This window comes from Anguilla rostrata, chromosome 8, assembly GCF_018555375.3.
Source record: "Anguilla rostrata isolate EN2019 chromosome 8, ASM1855537v3, whole genome shotgun sequence".
Lineage (NCBI taxonomy): Eukaryota > Metazoa > Chordata > Actinopteri > Anguilliformes > Anguillidae > Anguilla > Anguilla rostrata.
Genome location: NC_057940.1, coordinates 14,848,575 through 14,868,519, shown reverse-complemented (window position 1 = coordinate 14,868,519; position 19,945 = coordinate 14,848,575). Strand labels below are relative to the sequence as shown.

Here is a 19,945-nt window from a genome sequence, read left to right as displayed (position 1 = left end):
AATGGGATAAAAGGGAAAGATGATGTTGCAGTGTCACAGCCAGGGTTCATTGGAGAACTGGTATTCCACTCACCTCCTCTCGAACCCTGGAAAGTTGCTCGTCTGGTCATGGATGGAAGCCCAGAAGCCAGAGAATTCGAAAGCGATCCACTCCGAGTTTGGGTCGTGACCATTCCGTAACCTTTTAACGTGCTATTTCAGTGTTTAATCCAGGCCTGGGACCAGAGAATAGGAATGTCAGTTTATCAACACCGAAAGTCACATAAAAACGTATGAGGGCAATATCTGAGACAAGACAATATCTTCAGGGAACAGTCTGGATTTCGGACACTACTGTGCACCAACTGTCCAATCAGGTTCAAAAGCCCCAACAGTGATTCATGTACAAAGTGCCCCACATACTGACCGAAAAAAATTTAATTCTTCAGTATGAGAAACTTCAGTCTTATTCACGATGGGGGGAAACAACTGTCTAAATGTATTATATCCAATTGTTTTTTTTAAAAGCATATTACTTTTTGAATGTATCAAAACTGACATACATTTGACCTTGATGAAATTTAATCGTCCAGTAATAGTAATTTTTTGGAGTTAATCATTCAGGATAATATGTAGAATAGGGAATATACTGTAAAGTTTTGCTGAGTTGGTCTCAGTGCTATACATACATTTCCAGATCCTGAGTAGTTTTGTAGCTTATATGTATTTCACAAATGATAACATTTCATTCACTATATCATAAGTATGTCACATTCTGCGGCTTATGATAAATACATGTAGGCACACTATGCTTTCCACCTTTTTAAAAAAATAATTTGTCCATTCATTTCAGAAACTGCTTTGTATTAAGTTATTGAAACATTTAAAAAAATGCCTGCTGATATTCATTGCCCAAAAAAAAATGCTTATTATATTTTGGTACTTTTTGGTTATTAGTGTTTAAAGTCCTTAAATAATTTCAATATGCTCTATTCATTTCGCAGTTCTTGTTATTTTTCTTAGATTTTTCCTGTGCAAATATTATTGCCTTAACACGGATGAAACACGTTAGTCTAATGATATCTCAGATGTAAAGAAAAACACTTTGCACAGAAAAAAGAAGTGATATAATGTAAAGTACATTGTTATTATTTTAAGATTCAGATTAGAGAAATTCAGTTAGATTTTTTCATTAAAAAAATGATTTGTTTACTATTTTGTCCAATGCACCGTAAGGTTTATATTTCCTTAATTTTATTTCGCTATTTTATTTCATTAATTGAAATATTATCTTTAACTATAAATTTAGATTAGACATTAACTATTTATAGTATACTGCTGCCTTATGCTATTCCAAAAAATGTGTAAATTGTGCCTTTAGCTAGAAAAACAAGAAATGTTATTTATAAAATTTGATGGCTTTCAAAATGTCTCCAAACTACTAATAAATTATCAAAGCAAATTAAGTATGTAACTAATGCATAGATTAAATTAAAATAAACATGAATAATATTATAATTAGAAATTTACATAAATGTGTATTTATTTTACAAACTCAAAAACTATTTTGTTGTTGGCAAATATGAATGAATTATCTGCAGCAGCAAACCAAATTACAGTAAGCCAAGGACTCAAAATGGTACAACCTGATTGTATGCTTTGAAAGATACATTATTAGGCAGATAACAGTGACTTTTCTACCTCCAGACTTACCCTCCACTTGTAAATAAAACAGCCAAACTTTGTAGTACATTTTAACTTTAACACTACCTGGGTCTACTCTTTTAACATATTTCCAATTTATTTTGCTTTAGCTGTAACCAATACTTCACTGGTTTAGAGGTCAAACCTATATAAAAAGGCTATACACAGAGATTTTACAATTTAAACAGCCTCAAAAATGGGGCAAATATAATTCAGAGAACACAGATTGTCACCAGTCAAACTGTAAGACTCGGCATGCATGATTTTGGTTTATGTACTGCATCGTGTTGATAAGGAAAACTATATACACATCACATCTTTGGGATTATTACTTTAAAAAAGGGTTAAAATTACATAAGTAAAATGACTTTAAAGGCTTATATTTTGGGGGAAAATACGCTATTGTTTTTCCCTTAAAAGAACATTCCTGCAGCGTTCTGAACACGCAGCGATATTTATTATAGCGACTTAATCTCTCACTGACATCAAGCGAAACACGCAGGGCCATAGCAACGTAGCCCCATGCCGAGCGTGTCGGCCATGCTGATACAGAGCCGCGCCTCGGGGGTAAAAGAATACAGAATCTGCCTTGTTTCCATCCCGTATTTCCCAGAGCGAAGGCACCGGTGGCCGGGCGTCGACACGACAGAAGCACCGCGTAGCAGCGGCGGGCGCCTGGCGCTCGGACGCGCCCCCCCCCCCCCCCGAGCCGGGCTTCTCTTCGGACGGCTCTCACGCCCCCCCCCCCCCCGCAGGGCTCGACTGCAGCTTGTTAAAACATATAAATGTTTCATTTATCAACAGCGGAGGGAGAGGGGAGGGTGGGGGGGAGAAAGAGAAACCCTGTTTTTGGGCGACACGCGTTGATGAAGGTTGGATGCGCGCACAAAGGGGCCTTTATGAGCACTTTCGGACCTCGGGGAGATGAAAGCAGGGGTCCAGCTGAAACGAATTACGGGATCTGAAGCAGGTGTCTGACTTTTCCGACTTTCATGCCAGAAATTTCAATTTCAAGCAGAGAACATCAAAACCGAGGGTTCTGTACAGATCTATTATGAAAGATGGGGTGAATGTACAGGGGACACACACAACTGTAAGCGCAGCGTGTCGCTACATCAACGGCTATATTCGCTGTTTTGTGAAACTGTCCAGATAGCGATGCCTGCAGTAGCGTGTGGGAATGATCGTGCAGCAGATGGATGCTGTTCGTGGACTGCTATGACAATAAACAGGTACTGTGGATCTAGCCACAGGAAAACCGCACAAAGTCAATCAGGTGAAAGTACACTACATTTCTGTCATTACTAAATGTTGGGGTGAGGAGGAGGGACTGGGGCAGGCTGAGAGATGGAGGAAAAACAGTCTTGAGAAAGTTACATTTAGGTTTTGGAAAACATGCAATGTTACAGAGAGCGAGATATGATGAATGCCATGTCCTCGTAAAACAATGAAACTATGAAAATGAATTTAAACTGGTCCTGTTTGTGTATTCGTTCTGACTGCGGGAACAATCTGTGTGTGTACGTGCATGCATGTGTGAGCAATTGCGAGTGCACGCGAGTCTGATTGTGCATGCGTGTGTGTGTGCATGCGCGTGTGAGCTTGTGCGTGTGTGTGTGTGTGTGTGTGTGTGTGTGTGTGAGCTTGGGTGGGTGTGTGCGCATGTGTGTGTGTGTGTGTGTGCGTGTGTGTTTGTATATGTGTGTTGGTGTGTGTGTGTGTGTGTGTGTGTGTGTGTGAGTGTGTGTGTGTGCATGTGCGCGCGTGCGCGTGTGTGTGCGTGTGTGTTTGTATATGTGTGTTGGTGTGTGTGAGTGTGTGTGTGTGCATGTGTGCGCGCGCGCGTGTGTGTGTGTGCGTGTGTGTGGGCAGCAGGGCCGGCTCCCTGTGTTTGTTTGAACCTCATCAAGGTGGGAGTGTCCAGCACACTGTCCTAATGCCCAGTGGGTGGCATCAGTTCTCACGCTCTGTCTCCATGCTGGCGTGGGGAGGCCAAGCCCCCCCCCCCTGCACACACACTGACAGGAGATGGAGGGGAAGGACGTGGGGAGTGTGAAGGCCGGGGAACCAGACGGCCCACACAGAGATTATGCCTCATTTGCTCGTCCCGCCCAGCCAAAAACAACACCATTTAACTGCAGGTACTCACAAGCTAGCAGACTGAAAAACGGATTACACTCTCCCTCTGTCTCTTCCTCCCTCCCTCCCTCTCGCCCTCTATTTTACTGACCACTGCCTTCTTTTTTCTTCTCTGTCTCTCTCTCTCTCTGGGGCTTTTGCAGAGCTATTCATAGAGCCCATCTGCTGAGGTGAAGCAGCATCCTTTCAAGCTCCCTTATGTTGCCAATGTTCTCAGACACCCTCACCACGCTGCAGACAGAACGTGACGTCTGTCATACACAAAATCAATAGTCATTTAAAAGGGCGTGGTTATAATGCACCTTTATAGCGCCATGGTAAGAGATGGTATGCACTTTTCAAGGTCACAAGCAAGCATGTGAACTAGTCATGGACATCCAACATGCCATTTAATTAGCAACAAGCTCCCAGTGGAAGAGTAAAATCCCTACGTTCTCATTGGGAATTAAGAGTGCCGCCTGTGGCCAATTGAACTTTAAAGAGCCTGTGTGGCGTTCTCAGTCTCTCCCATTGGCTGTCACTGCAGTCCTTGTTCCTGGAGTCATAGTGGCATTTCAGGCTTAAAAAAATCCAGACAACTGCAGCCATTGAACCCTCCCCCATCCAACCATGTCCCAGCGGAGCGTCCAACGGCAACTGGGTCCAATGAACAGGAAGCAGACTCTGCAGGGCCCCCCAGTCTCTTTCCTCCACTTCCTGTTTATTTACTAAAGAGCAGCAGTGAGACTGGTTTGGGGGGACTGGAATGATGGCACTGTTCTTGGAAGCCGGTCCCCAGTGGGTCTGGGTCGGGTCAGGGGTCTGAGGGACCCAGACGGGGGAGGTTTCATACAGCCGTGGTTACGTTCTGGGGTTTAATGTCTGTCTGTCTTAAAATCAGTTAGACTGCTCAAGGGTACAGTGGCTGTGCCCAAGCTGGGAATTGAACCTATAACCTTTCAGCTACGCTGCCACCCCAACGGTTGTGTGGCATCTGGCTACTTTATTTAAGGCTCACTAGAAAATCACAAAAGCTAGAGAAAATGGCTTGAGTCCACACACTCTAAACAGTGGGATGCAATGTGGTCATCCTCAGTAAGTCACTCAGTCCAATCCAGTTCAAAATTCAGGGTTTTTTGATAATAACTCCACACAAAATCAAATCATGAACCAGTTTGAATATTATGGGGTACATTTAGTCTTAAAATAATAACCTAATTTTCTTTTCTGTCAGAGCCAGATAAAACATGCAAAAATTTTCAGTCAACACCCCTGCAAATATAACAATCTTTGGTTTTCAAAATGGTCAGAAGAATGTTAAGTATCATTTATTTTTCCCAGAATCCTCTGTCATAGGATTGCTTATGGTTCCCTTAATCTGTTGATTACTGAACCCAGTGCACAAAGTAGATTTGTTACTTATATTTCAGCCGAATGTGGAGTTAATTATGACTTTATACCCTCTCCCATTTTGGAACAGAACATTGTTTATTATCGGTAATGCCTGTGATGATGACCATGCCGGCCTCATGAAACGAAATAGCCATGTAATGCGTCCGATGTTTTCTTTAGTTTACAGTGGAATTTCAGGGCTATTTTCCCATCTTAACTTCTGTTTCAGCTTTTCAAAAGGCAAAAGATAGCATGCTGTTTATTGGTAGAAATTGCAGTGTATTTGCATGAGGTAAGACAACACCTCAGATTCAAACAAGATTAAGTCGTCCACATGCAGGGTCGTTCGGCCGGTTCGCTCAGGAAACACGAAGTGAGAACCTCCTGGCCTCCTGAGCTGACGTGAGGCCTCTGACCTGCCTCTCGGAGCCAAAGCAGCTTAGCAGCGTACGGCGGGCACGTTGGTGCAGGGTACACTCTGTGAAGAACTCCCGTACAGACACACTGCAGGCCTGCAGAGGAACGCCGCAGCGATGACATCATTACATTGCCTGCATTTGGGGGGGGGGGGGGGCTTGTGATTGGCCGTTGGCACCAACCCTCCCTGCCAAGATGATGTCATCTTCATACAGTCGCAGATGTTACCTCACGCCTCCCTGCCAGCTCACTAATGTCACTCTGGTCCCCACGAGGCCTCCGGCAGGTATATATGTCCTTCCCAGAGGCCACTGGGTGAACTGTAACACACAGGTCTTTTCATAGAGCAAGACGAACATTTCCCTGCCCGAACACGTACCCTAGACGTAGAGTACTTTCCAGCAGATACTTTGGGCATTTATAAGCCTGGATTTTTTACACTTCGGTAACTCCTCTCAAGCCTGTATTGTGACAAGCTGTATTGTGAAGTGTTGGCTGCCCCTTGGCTATAATCTCTCAATCTCTCTTGTGCTGTTCCTTCTAAGGCACAGGCTCTGACACATAGATCCGCATTAGCCAGGTCTTACAGGTTATTCTGCCCAAGGGGTAGAGTCATTTCAGAAACTCCAATAGACTGAAAGGAGGGGGGGGGGGGGGGAGCGAGGATGGAGTTTAGGCACATAGTGTTATTTCAATGAATACTGAGTGGCACTGTAGTACAACGATTAAGGAATTGGGCTTATAACCTAAAGCTTGCTGTTTTTATCCCCAGGTAGGACATCAAGGCATGGGCTGTATGAATAGATACTCTACAAGAATGCAAAGGCTGTGTACTGTAAGTTGTGTAACTGATCAGTAAAAGAGCATTTGCTACATGACTGTTATAATGATGGACTACCAAAGCACACCAAATAGTGAAATATATCTGACAGATGTAAATACCTATTTATTATTACCTCTCTCTCTCTATTTCTGAAAGCAAAATTATTCCTAAAAACCTCTCAGCAGCACCTTTTTGCTCTCCAAGCTCTCTCTCCAACACTCCAAGTTTTCCTGAAAACTGCAAAAGCTCACTCTGGCATGGCTACCTCGGAGATCAAGTCCAGATCTCGTTATGACACAGATTATAAACACCTGAGACTATGACCTCTGTCAGCTGACCAGCGAAAATCATGTGTTCCTAATTAATCTAACGGTTTAGCCGGAATGGGGTTAAACCAGCAGTCTCAACCTCTTGTACCTTTGGGCCCAAAATCTGTTATTAAATACAGAAGTTCTGTACTCTGTACGTGAGACTTCTTGCGCTGGTTCATACTTGAGGCATTCATAATACAGAGGAATCCTCCTTTGAAAGTGTCTGACATAAAACATCTGTCAACGCCATTCACTTCAGTGTCTCAGTTTTTAGTTACACCTACCCTGCTACAGCAGAACTATGGGATATGGCGGTGAATAAATTTAAGTGAGCTGAATGGGCTTGCAGGCGCTGGTGTGTAGGACAAGGGTGTTTCAGAGTCCATTTGCAGATAATGGCTCTGCCGTCATGCACTTCATGGCCTGTTGGGTTCTTAAGAATCAATGAAAACAAGCAATGTAACTATCAGAGCAGTTGTGAATGGCAAGAGCTTCACAATAATCCTTTGTTGAAATAACGCCTGCCAATGATATGTTACAAGTAAAAGCAAGTGTGACATTTTTTGTTTGGCAAGTTTTTTTTGTGTTAGCTGAACTTGCCAAATTAGATTTGTGAAGAACTGTTTGTGAAGAAGTGTTATGTTTGCAATTGGTCAGAGTTAAGGAAAAACATTGATTGAATTGATTTTGTTCAGAGTATGTGTTTATGATGTGTGCAGATATTCTCAGCAATGGTATTGCTGATTTGACTGAAATAGCTGCAGTTGCAATAGTATTACCATCTACTGAAGAAGAAGAGGAATAAGAAGGTCTATATAGAAGGCAATAAATAACTGTAGTTCATTCAAGGCAGACAGACATCATCAGGTCAACAAATCAATTACTATTTTTATTCAGATTGAATGAAGAGATGAAGTAAAACATTTTCACAACTGACTTAAATTTTTTTTTAAATCCTTGTTGATGGTCCGATGATACAATGAGGGCATACCCAGGAAAGTCCTTCTGTCACACTGGCTTACTGACTTTTCATAATTTATCATCGCCCCAGTCTTCTTCTGTAGAACATTTCTAATAAATGGTTTAGGGTTTCCCCACCTTTCACAGTTTAAAAGAATCCCACTGACAGCCAAGGGCCAGAGGGGTCTCCCCAAAGTTCACCACAATCCAATGAAAACAGAGCTTACCCGTGCCTGTGCGGGAGGGGACAGGGTTGGAAGGGGGCTAAGGAGCTGAAATATAAATAACTGAGGAGCAAGCTCACCCTTGTGCAAAACAGGAACGCAATTAGGCCAGGCTGTCAGGGCGCTGTCGACCGCCAATATTTCACAGGTAGGGAGATGAGCACTTTGATAGCCCCGGTGATGAGGGAGGAAACCCAGCTTCATACTTGCCCCTCTCTCTCTCTCTCTCTCTAACGTGGCAGCACATAAGTCCAAGACGATCTAATCTTTAACATCTGTGCAAATGTATGGCAAAAATACACTGCGTGTTCAGCATGTTTTGCAGCTCATATTGACAGCATATTGCAAATATATTTGGCAAAAATGAGATAAATTATAAAAACTATTTTATGAGCTTTCCAACCAGAAGGGTGCCACACCTAATTTCCGTACATATAATCCTTGGATGTGAGGGTGCTGAGGGAGGAGTTTCAGCACGTCACTTCGGTGGCCTTTAATCATGCAAGCAGTGACGCGTGGAAACGAGCAGGAGACAGCCGCGCGTAACGCCAACTGTGCGCCCGCGGAAACCCAACCGCCTGGGCCTTCCTCTGTCATGTGACCCCTTTCGGCTCCCCGCGGCCCAAGATGAGAGCTCTCAGCGGAGAATTTGGGCAACAAAGAATATGAAACCTTAACCGTACGCCCTGTCCTATCTCTTCAAATCATCAGTCAGGCAGTCTACAGGAGGATTAGGGGTTTTACATTTGATATCGTCCCGTTCAATTCCATTCTTGAGAATTCTTTTCAGTGTTCCCTAGAGGGCAAGCTTGTTATATTCCATATTACAAGTTAGTCACGATCACCTGTATTCATATGGTGAAATTCTGTTTTAATTCTGATCAAATCGTTTCCTGATTTAATCAAATGTTGCAATTTTCTACATACATGTTTTCCACATGCATTTCAGCATCCATCATCTGGATAATACTGCAAATAAACTGAATAAAAGGCGCTTTAAAAAAAAGTTGTAGATAGTTAAGGGGGGTCAGAAATTCTTTGCAGCTTGACACACAACAACGGGGAACACTGACTGATACATCAGTGGTGACATGCAGGAAAGGTGCATAGACTCACCTTCATTAAGGTTGTCTCAATATTACAAAGCTGGTTCTCATCCTTAACTATGCTACCAGTTTAAGCATTGTTCAAGTAATGTTTCAGTCCCATTAAAGAAGTAAATAGGCTGTTTCACTGAAAGCTAACCCACCATCGATCCTGGAATGATTTAAGGAGAATTTCACAGTGCACAGCAATTGGACAGTGAATAAATATCAAGTTTCCTTACTTAGCAAGCCTGAAAAAGTAGAGTTTCATTACTGCCATTAGTCCAGCTGGAAGGAATCGGACTCAGACAAAGCCACGTATCATTTCATGGAGTTGGTACAAATATGAGAATGTGTGCACAGGCATAAGGCCGCAAATCCTGCCCCAGCTTTACAGTCAGAGACAGACGTGAGCGCGTTCGATGGCCTTGTCGGCTGATTCATTGTGCCGGTAACCACAGTGGCGATAGGAGAGGGCTGGCTAAGTCCTGAGGGATAGAGAGGGACAGACAGAGAGAGAGACAGAGGGATCTGCGATAGGCCGGTATTAATAGGGTGAGATGTGGCATATGTCACCCCTTCTGTGAGTGATAAGGGGACGCAACCCAGGCTATCTGAATGCTGATCAATCAGCCAGGCGCTGGGACGGGGCATCATCCATCAACCCCTCTCACTGTCCCGAAAATATGGGGGAGAGGCCTCCCTCCCCACCCTGACCAGGGGAGGAGGCCGGAGGGGAGGGTGATTTACTCAGGTCTGTGGGCGAGGGTTCTTCAGCTGGGGTCACTAGATCCAGTGCATGGGTGAAGTGTGCCCCGACAACAGTAAAATAAGGGTCCTAAAACTACCCTAGTCCTAAAACTACACAAACCTGGTCCAAAAACTACTCAACCATGGTCCTTTGAGTCTGCAGTCTCTGTTCAGCTACTTAAACCTGGTCTTAGGGGGCCACAGGTTGTGCAGTGCCTACAGACAAAAATACAAAAGCTACATGCTCGAGGAAACAGACGTACTATATTTGTCAGTGTTTATAAGCTAGCATTTGGTGGAGAAATGCATTATCTACCGTTCATTACAGTTTTAGTGATACCATATTACTTTTCTATATTCTGCTCCTACTGAACATGGCAGACTTATTGAAACAAATCATTTGAGGCATTTCTCACTCTAGACCCATTATCTCGTATTGTACTTGGCCATATCTGGGATACCACAGCTTCACAGACTCTGTAGGTCAAATAAAATGCTACTAAATTGGACTCGCCATCTGGAAAATACAATTTAAAGATAGAGCTACAACGGGTTGAATGTCTGCAGGCGTGGGAATGGTCTTGGGAAAGGTCCCCATGGTGCTGAGATAATTAACCTGGTTTGTTTCCATTCGTCTACATTTCGTGTTGGACTGTAGTTCCCTCACAATGTGCAGGGACAATCACAGACTCCACGTGGACCGTATGGAAACTCGCGCTATGGCGGAAACACACACTTTACCTGCTGCTGGAGAGCATTAGAGCTCATTACAGGTGATAAACTATGAGATCAAGCGCGTGGAAATTGATGTATGAATGCTGGCAGCAGTGTGTAAAATGTGGTTTTGAAGGGCAGCGTGAGAATGTAAATGTTTGAATTGTTTAAATTGGAATGGTAAGCTATGGGAGAACCATTGTATGAAAAATGAATTCATCAAATAATACATCTGAATATATTCCTGGGAATGAGCGTGATTGTAAGAGGGAAGGAAAATGTCCTCCTCCTGATGCACACTCACACAAACACACATACACACACACCCACACCTACACACATGCACACATATACACACACACACACACACACACACCTTTTCCCGCTTTTCATGATGGTCCATTTGTTCCATGTCCATTCTCAGCCATTTGTCCTCCCAATAAATTCTCTAGGTTTATGTGGCGTAGAAGGACAGAGAAAGAATTCAAAAAATAAATAAAAGGGAGGGGGGAGCGGGGGAGACCACATGGTACAGTCCGTGGGCAGGCGACCCCCCCCCCCCCCCCCCCCAGATTCCCGACAACAGCACTCATCATACTGAGACTGTGATCCCATTTCTGTCTGCAACACCCTCTGCTTTCCCCCCTGTCAGAATAAAGCGAGCGGATACACAAGGAGGGTCGACTGTCTGCTGTCCTTTTTTAAAAATAAAAAGGGGGAGGAGAGAAAAGACTAGACTCCAAAAGGATTGAAACAGAGGCAGAGAGCAGGAGCAACGAAACTTGACAGGAAGTTCAAACTGCGGAATGAGAAAGAGGGTGATGGAAACAGGAGGGAGTGAACGAGAGAGAGAGAGGCAGAGGGGGGACGGAGGAGTGGACGTGGAGAGATGGCTCCAGCGGGCTGTCGGTGCAGATCAAAGAGCCCATCCCTTAAACATTATGGCACCGTAATGGTTTTGCGGAGTCAGGGGGCCCAGTCATACGGGGAATGATTAGTCGCATAGTCGGCAATACTCTGAGCGTTTGCTTACAGAGGGGGCACCCAGCCGGGCCCAGAGCTTTAAACTTTGTGGGGGGGGGGGGTTAAAAGTGGGAGGTGGGGGGGGGAGGGGATGTTGGCTTCATTCCTCCCCTTTATATCTGCACTGGGAACAGAGGACAGAAAATAATGTGTGGGTGGCAACGCACACATACCCGCCATACTTTCCCTTATTATAAAAAGAAACCGAGGGCCATTCCAGCCTAAACAGGAGCAAAAATCTAATTAGCATCCCTGTTTTTAGGCATAATATCACAAAAACTGTCCGCCATTTTCTTTTAAAAATATTTTCATACCTGAAAACACTACTTTTGTAAAATGACCTGTGTAAAAATGACAGGTTCTTCAAGCTGATTGGCCGAGGTCATTCAATTCAATTGCATGCTGCTAGTCGGGGGCATTTGTTCCTGATGAAGCATGTCATAATATAATCGGGAAAAGCGTTCAAATTGTGGCGCGTAATACCTAGTTTAAAATTATGTGGTTTGGAGGTTGTTTTATTAATCGGAAAAGGGAACTGGAATCGAACTGCCAAGATTTTCCGCTCACAGACAAGCCCTCTTTTGTCTATCTCTGGTTTAGAGTGCACAGATGAGAGATGAGGACGTATTGCTAAAACAGTGGTATTTTACATCAGGTAAAAGCCTGGAAGGCTTATGTGGATATAAAGAGAAGGCCAGGTTGGTGATCTATATTTTAGCTGTCACGCTGGTAATGATTAATAACTAAAAACTCTGACTCAGCTGCTGAAGGTAACATGCATGATTAGCCTCCACCACTCCAAGACTCTCCTCTCTGTTGCCCCTCTTAGGATCTATGTTTAGGCATAGAAGCTGGCATCCATGTTAGGAAGAACATTTTTCTTCAAAATTCTCTCGTTGGGCCTCATTCACGAAACATGTGTATGATCACATTTGATCAATAACTGCGTGTAAGAACGTTTCCAAGAACATTTCGGCATTAATTTTTTTTTTCCTGTATTTGTTAATGGCTGTTTCTGTACATGAACAGGATTCTGCAGAAAATTTACAATCAGCATTCATCATCTCACACAGAAAGTCTGCTGAAAGTGGGCTTAACAGGAGTCGCCTTCATGCAGGCGAGGGACACCGTTCTGACCACAGCTCTCCTTTCCGGGGACGCTACCGACCAGCCTGGCAGCCGTGTACATTTGGCTCAAGCAGGGTAAGGACTCCACTCCAAACCCCGCGACGAGAATTAGCGCCTAGGCTAAGTGTGCCTTGTGACATGCCGCCAGACGGGTTCTTTCCCCCCACCCCCTTCCTCCGCTTGTGTTCTCGTTTACAGTCTTCGGAGGGTAATTGAGCGGAACGAGCTCGCCGACGCTCGGCTGACAAGGGTTAAAGGGGCCAGACACCATGACTACCCTGAGACCCCAAACCCCCAAAACCCAACCGCCCCGCCCGCCCAGACCAGCGCTCTTTAGTGTCCTCCACCATCCACCACTGCCCGTGGAGATCAGGGCATGACAAACTAGCTACATTACAAACATGTGTTTCTGCAGAGACATCGGTACATCCTTTCATAAAGTAATGATCTTTTTCATTTTCATTTGAATTAAGTTATTGATATCTGCTGTGATGAAACGTTAGGAGTTAGCTTTCACTAATTAATAGTACATTAATTGAAGGAGGTTAAGTGACTGTCAAAATAGACTCCATATACACCACTTCACATTAGCTTGTTTTTGAGGAACTATGGAAATAGATAGATAATGCAAATAAAAATGTTAATAATTATAATCACCTCACAAATGAATTCAAGCATTACTTTTTTAATGGCAAGTTCATTTTGCCGATTTCTGAACTTGCTAGTCTATTGTTGCAAAGAAAATAGCTTTCTGTTATGTGATCCAAAGTACAAATGCTAATTAAATACAGACTACAATGTAATATGATTGGCAGTCATTAATATTAATATAAATTAAATGTTAGAAATAAGTAAAATAATTTAATAGTAATAAATAACAAATTAACTCCTGCCTCCCGGAGTACACCTTTACTTGAGGATTAGGTGGTATCTAATCTTAGCTCCTGTGACTTCACGCTACTCTTCTCAGTGTTTTTATGTCTTTAAAATGGAATGCAGGGAGAGGACAGGGACTCGCCAGGGATTAAAACCAAACCGGGATCCAGTAAGACGTGACAAGTTAAATCAAACAAATTGCTCTAATACTTACATTCTTTGTAATTATGTAACTGGTGTTGTTTCTCAGAACGCGCTGAAGATTTAAAGGGCGGGATTCAAACCCTGGGGCTGCGAGGTCAGGTTCTGGCAGATATTATTCCCCACGCAGCCGTCCGGGCGTAACGCCAAGTCCTGTCAGCACTGGAGGTCCGCCGCCAAGAAAACGCTACGAAAAGAAAGAAAGAGAGTTATACGTGTGTGCGCCTTCTCTTCATATGACACCCTAATATCCAGGGGCTGATGAGAAGCTATTAGTCTGTACCTTTTTCCTCAGACAAGTTCCTTTGTTTTAATGTCAGTGTATAACTTCATATTTCAAAGCAGTGGAGAGCTCTCTCTCTCTCTCTCTCTCTCTCTCTCTCTCTCTCTCTCTCTCTCTCTCTCTCTCTCCCTAATCAACCAATCAACTCTAAATATAGCACCAAGGATTCCCAAGGATTTAGCATTGACAAAAAAGGCGAACAAAAACAAACATTTATCATTGCTGAAAGAACACTGCGTATATGCTCTGCATCTGTACCTGTGCATGCATGTGATTTATCTGCTCGTCTATGAATATTGTTTTTTTTGGGTGCATGCATGCGCATATGCATGCAACAATATGTACGTATGTACCTCTGTGCGTATACGTGTGTGCAGGCATGCCTGTGCCCAAGTGCGTGCCTGCGTGAGTGTGTGTGCATGCATTTGTGAATACGTGTGTGCGTGAGTGCATGCGCGTACATGCGCTTGCAGCTGTGCAGACCTTCATGTGTGGCCACAGCAATGTTTCTCCCTCTCAGATCTTTCCAGAATCCTTTCACATGTGCTAAAAATATACCAAGTATCCCTCAATTAATAAATAAACACTCCTGAAATTAAAAGGAGAAGAAGCCTTTTAAGCCAAAAATAGAGTTCCTGTTCTTTCTAAGGCTTTGGTCTTTTAGGAAACGCACAGCAGTCTCATTGTTTTATTGTTACATTTCATTGCTCTCCCTGTGAAATCTGCTTTATCCGTATAACGAGGTGATGGATAATTGCTGATTGATGATTGGAGCAAATAAAAGTTTTTTTGTTTTTTTGTTAAAAGATGTTTATAGGTTTTACATGTAATGTTATACAAAGAGTACAGGAGCAGGATGTGGTGGTGGTGATGGTGGTGGCGGGGGGAAGGGGGGGGTTGTAGTGCAACCTGCAATTTAAACCTGCCTGGGTGGAAGACTGAAAAGAAGGGAATGTTGAACATGACCACAAAATAAATAAACAATCAGTGATTACAGAAAGATTAATTTTACAGAATAAAGGAAATCAACACAGTCCCACTATCAACAGCATCAGAACTGGACCTATACAATACAGTAGACCTTTACAAAATAAAACACCCCAAAAAAAAGAGCACAAGTTTGTTGTTGAAATCTTACTCATTGAGAAAGCAGCCATAGGAAAGAATCTACAATATAAAACATAAAAGTGAAATACACCTCCATGTCTCTCAAAAGAGATGTATGCTGTAAAATGTATTTATTCTGGACAAAGCTCCAAGAGTAAAGAACCTTTGTTCTGCCAATCTCTGCACTAAATCATTTTCGTCCATTACTGCTGGGCTACTCTGTTGTGGAGTCTGTTGCTACTGATCTACAGTATAGATTCATATTGTAGTGATGGCCATAATTAATCCTTAAGATCAATTTTCAGAGTCTTAACACGACTGACACTCAAACTGGCGTAACATTATGAATTAAAAAGAAAAGATAAATGCTCTTGTTCATAGCTATAGAGACTGTCATAAGACTGGTGTTCTGACACACATCCGACACAAGACTGACGACATTTAAAGGTATAAACGTCATTTCACAAAGCTGTAGGTCATGAGTGCTGTTCTTTTATTGCCTTGTAAAAGGAAATTGCCTTTAAAATATCTAGCAAAGGACTATGGCAAAAATGCTTCTGAAAAAGGGAGGGTGGGAATTCATTCCAGGCAAAAGACACTCAGGAAAATTCATGTGAAATCTGGACACTTGAAAATTGGCTGGAAAAAGTACTCTGGAGAACTGAAGCTCTTTGTGCTGAATCTGTGGATAGTGCCTGATTTACTAACACCTTTAGCACCTGACAAACCTTTTAGCACACGCAAAACTAATAACACAACCAATGGCTGATGCGAAACAAATACCATGACCAATCATTAGTCTTGTTATTGGTTTTGCGTGTGCTAAAGGTCTCAAAGGTCGTAAAGGTCGTAAATCAGGCCCAGAATCAGCTACCTCTGGTTACCAAAAATCATCTTTTAATACGTTGTTCGAGAGAAAAGGGAGTGAGAAATAAAAAAGAAGGGAAGAGAAAAAAAGAAAGACAGAGGCACAGAGGGATTGCAGCTTTTAGATGAAACTCCCACAGTACCAACCTCAGAGGGATAAGAGCAGAGGCGGATGCTTTAAAGGTCAGATAAATCTGTAAACTAAAATAAGCGTGGCAGCTGATGCTATTTCAAAACGTGAATGTGGAAAAATGCATTTATTCTACAAACGGTTTTGTAGTCACTCAATCACACATGGCAGAGGTAGTCATAGTTTGCACCGAGAATGCAAGTATGGATGCACCTTTCATGCACTGCACTTTTGTAAAAGGCATGCAGCGAGGCTGTCAATTTTACATTAGCATTCAAATGGAGGCTTTGGATAATAGGTTGCTTATGTGGGAGTGGAAGGTGGTTATGCACGAGTTTATTGCATTAAAATATGAAGCACCAGACTTTTGATGAATGGAAGAAGTGACAAACCCACATCTTACACAGACCCTCCATCCTGTTTCCCTCCTGTCAGTCCTCGGTCTCCCGTCAGATAAATTAGGTGCTGGAATCCCTGCCTCAGTCTACCCCCCCCCCCCCCCCCCCCTCCCCGCCTCCTAATCCCAGCCAAATTATATTTACAGTTCAGACCCTTCTGAGAGCCAGGACATCGCTAACCCAACACGACTGTCTTCAATACTTTTAACCAATGAACATGCTCTCAAACCATTTTTCCCCTTTAGCTGATTCCTTCCTGCCAGGTTTATCTAAATTAACAGTGATAAAACTCATTTTGCTCTGAGCACAATCCATAATAAATTTAAAAACGCTATTTAAGGGCCCACTGGCGAACGTCAGCCCCCTTGTCCGTCCTTTGCAGGGGTGTAAAGCGGGCGTTTTAGGGTCAGACGGAGCGGTGCGGAGGGTGCGCCAGGCGGCGTCCGGCTGGAGGAGGGTCCGGGGCGGCGGAAGGGCCGCGCGGGCGCAGCTGTGATCAATCGGCGGGCCGTGCCTCACCTTCAGAGGGCGTGACGGCTCAGACCGGAGCGTGAGAGCTATGCGCAGGTACGACACGCACGGCGGCCGCAGAAGGAGCCGTCTTACAACTGTTTATGCATCTCCTCCGCTGGACAAACAAATACGACACCGCGACCCATAAATCACGAGCGTGCGAACGGGCCTCGTCCTGGAAACCGCGCTCCGGGGACCGCCTTCTTCCAAACGATACTTAGGGATCGCGTGGCGAAGACAAAGGTTTTGAGGAAAAAGCTCCCGCTCAGACAGTGCGGGGCAAAGTGTTTGGTGGGAAGAGGAATTTGTGAAATTGTAGAATTTCACTCCTAGTCGGAGGACAGGAAGAGAACGTGGGGCTCCAAATGGCCTGGTAGCTGCAGCTGTAGTTTAGAGGAAGTGGGGAGGGTGGGACTCAGATGGAAAGACATTGGAGAATAAGCTCCACTTTCCTGTGTGACTATGAGTGAGAGAGAGAGACATAGAGAGAAAGAAAGAGAGAGAGGAATGCTCTTCTTGCTGTTTCATAGGGTGTAAAGGGTTATTTCACAATTGTATCCCCGTGTTCGACATACAGTAGTATAAAATTCTTCCGTCCTGAGCCTTCTGTCCTGAGCAATCATGTTCAGCTCCTTTGTGTGCTCTAAGGAACACTCACTCAGGTTTCCTGTCAATCATGTGTTCTATTTCCAGTGTGAAGTGTGTGCCAGATGACAGACAATATCTTCGTCTTCAAGGGAGAGTTTATCACCGCGCTATTACTTGATTTTCTCAAGCTGGACTCCTGAAATGAAATAGCCATATTTTTGTTTCACTGGGGTCTGGTTAATTTGGCTTTTTTTTTTTGTTGGCTAAACGAGCTTTATGCAACACACTCCCCAGTTCAAGCTTGATGTTAGCCACGTAATGTCACTATGGTGTATTCTTTGGCTGCGGACAACTGAAATGTAATTGGCTTAGGATTTTGAAAGCAGCCTGGCAGCTAAGACCAGGCGCTTTTGGCCCATGAAATGTTCGCTCGCTCTGGGTGGGAACGTTCAGAACGTGGCACGTAAGCCTACAAAAAGAGACATCCTTTCACATCCCTTCAAACCGGGAGCTGGGGCAAAGTCAGAACCCACATGGGCACAACCGTTGTATCCATAATGACACCGATGCATCACCAATTACAGATACGGTTGTTGTGGAGCGATGACATATCTCTGTCTAATTAGAGATGCAGCCTGTGGCGGTATTTGCGTGCAGTTGCTCAATCGGGCAGGGGCGGCGTGGGAGGTGAGCGGCCATGTTTATACGCTTGTTTGTATTTTCTGAAGGAGACAAATGACTGTGTGTTTTCTGAGGGTGAAGTTTGGTTTTAATCAGCGTCTGAAGCTCCGGTAGCTCCTCTGTGGTCCTTCATCAGTCAACAGAGGAAAACTCAACGCCTTTAACTCAGTTTGCCTTCTCGACTCTAAAGTATAAAATATGTGTGAAGGATCTTATGATTTAAAACAAAAAAAGTAGTGATTGTAATTTGTGCTGCCTTATCTTGGATTAATTTAGGTTCAGTGGAAGTATAGTAAAATGATTAGGGAACTTCGCTCAAAACATCAAGGTTCAAATCCCTTGACCAAGGAGCTTATCCTGAATGAATGAATGAATGAATGAATGAATGAATTAATTAATTAATTTTATTATTGTGTCATGCATCACATGGATGCCCAGCCCACATGGGCTTATATGACACCAACATTTTGCATATAACAGATCCAGAGTAAATCCTAGACCTATTAAAATGCTACAGACACATATCTGATACATATACCCTGTACACAAGAGTATAGTCTCCATAATCAAACCTTCTTATCTTCTTTTCCAAGTTTTTTGCAACATATTCAAAATCATTTCATAGATAATAACACCTCATTAGAGACTAAACAAACAATCCATCTTGCCTTCTTTTCCAGGCTTTTGAAAGCAAAGTTAGCCATTTTAAAAATGTCAAACTTAAATAGCCATTCCAATTTTTCATCACCCCCCCCCCAAAACACTTCCTGAATTGCTTCAGTGAAATATCCAGCTTTATAAATAGATTGAATATTTAAAAAAAGATGCTTGTTTAAGTTTCTCTGGGTAAGTTTAATTTCAATCTTGTCAAAAGACAACATCATTAAAGAAAACAATGCTTCTCTGGCACTTGTGGTGTTCTCACTTATAAACTGGTTTTAATTTATGGATGCATTCCATTACATTACATTACAGGCATTTCGCAGACGCTCTTATCCAGAGCGACTTACACACAACGTTCCTCAAATACTTCTACAGGTAAAAAGCTTTGAGATGATGATGATGCCGTCATCGTTTAAGTATAAATGACACTCAGCCAATGGGAGATTCTTTTCGGGAGCAATAAATACTATGACAGTTCAGTTCAGGTTCTCATGTTAATGCTAAACTGACAATTTACCTTCTACATCTCATTAAATCATTTTATCTACAGTCATCTATGGACAACAAGCTGACTATTCTCAAGGCTGGGCACATCCCTTAACACTGTTGCAAGTATGATATTTATAAGTATGATATAGCAATTTATGACAAAAATGATCATTATCTCATTTCTTTTATTGAGTCAGACCATTGTTATACATTAATTTTGAACCATAATTAAGCACACAAGCACTCACACACAAACACACACACATACAGACACACTCACACATGCAGGCACACATGCATGCACACACATGCTCACACACATCTGCACATACTCTGACATGTATACAGTATATGCACACACACACACACACACGTATATATGCACTCAAACATACAGACAAACACATACATACACACACCTACACACATACAGTGCCCGCTGCTCTCTGACCCCACCTCAGCCTCCAGCAGGCCCCTTTGAGGGGGGAGGGGGCTTTGGGGATACAGCCATGGGTGATAAG

The 19,945-nt window shown here is 43.2% G+C and overlaps 1 long non-coding RNA gene across 6 annotated transcripts in view; it reads right to left on the bottom strand.

The window, feature by feature from the left end:
- Nucleotides 1–19,945, bottom strand: part of LOC135260907 (uncharacterized) — a 44,387-nt gene that overhangs the window by 5,961 nt on the left and 18,481 nt on the right. For all 6 annotated transcript variants that reach the window (XR_010331777.1, XR_010331773.1, XR_010331775.1 and 3 more), the window contains 2 exons: nt 13,719–13,892; nt 74–215 (listed from right to left, as the gene is read on the bottom strand). This is a non-coding gene — a long non-coding RNA (uncharacterized LOC135260907). The remainder of the gene's footprint in view (nt 1–73; nt 216–13,718; nt 13,893–19,945) is intronic.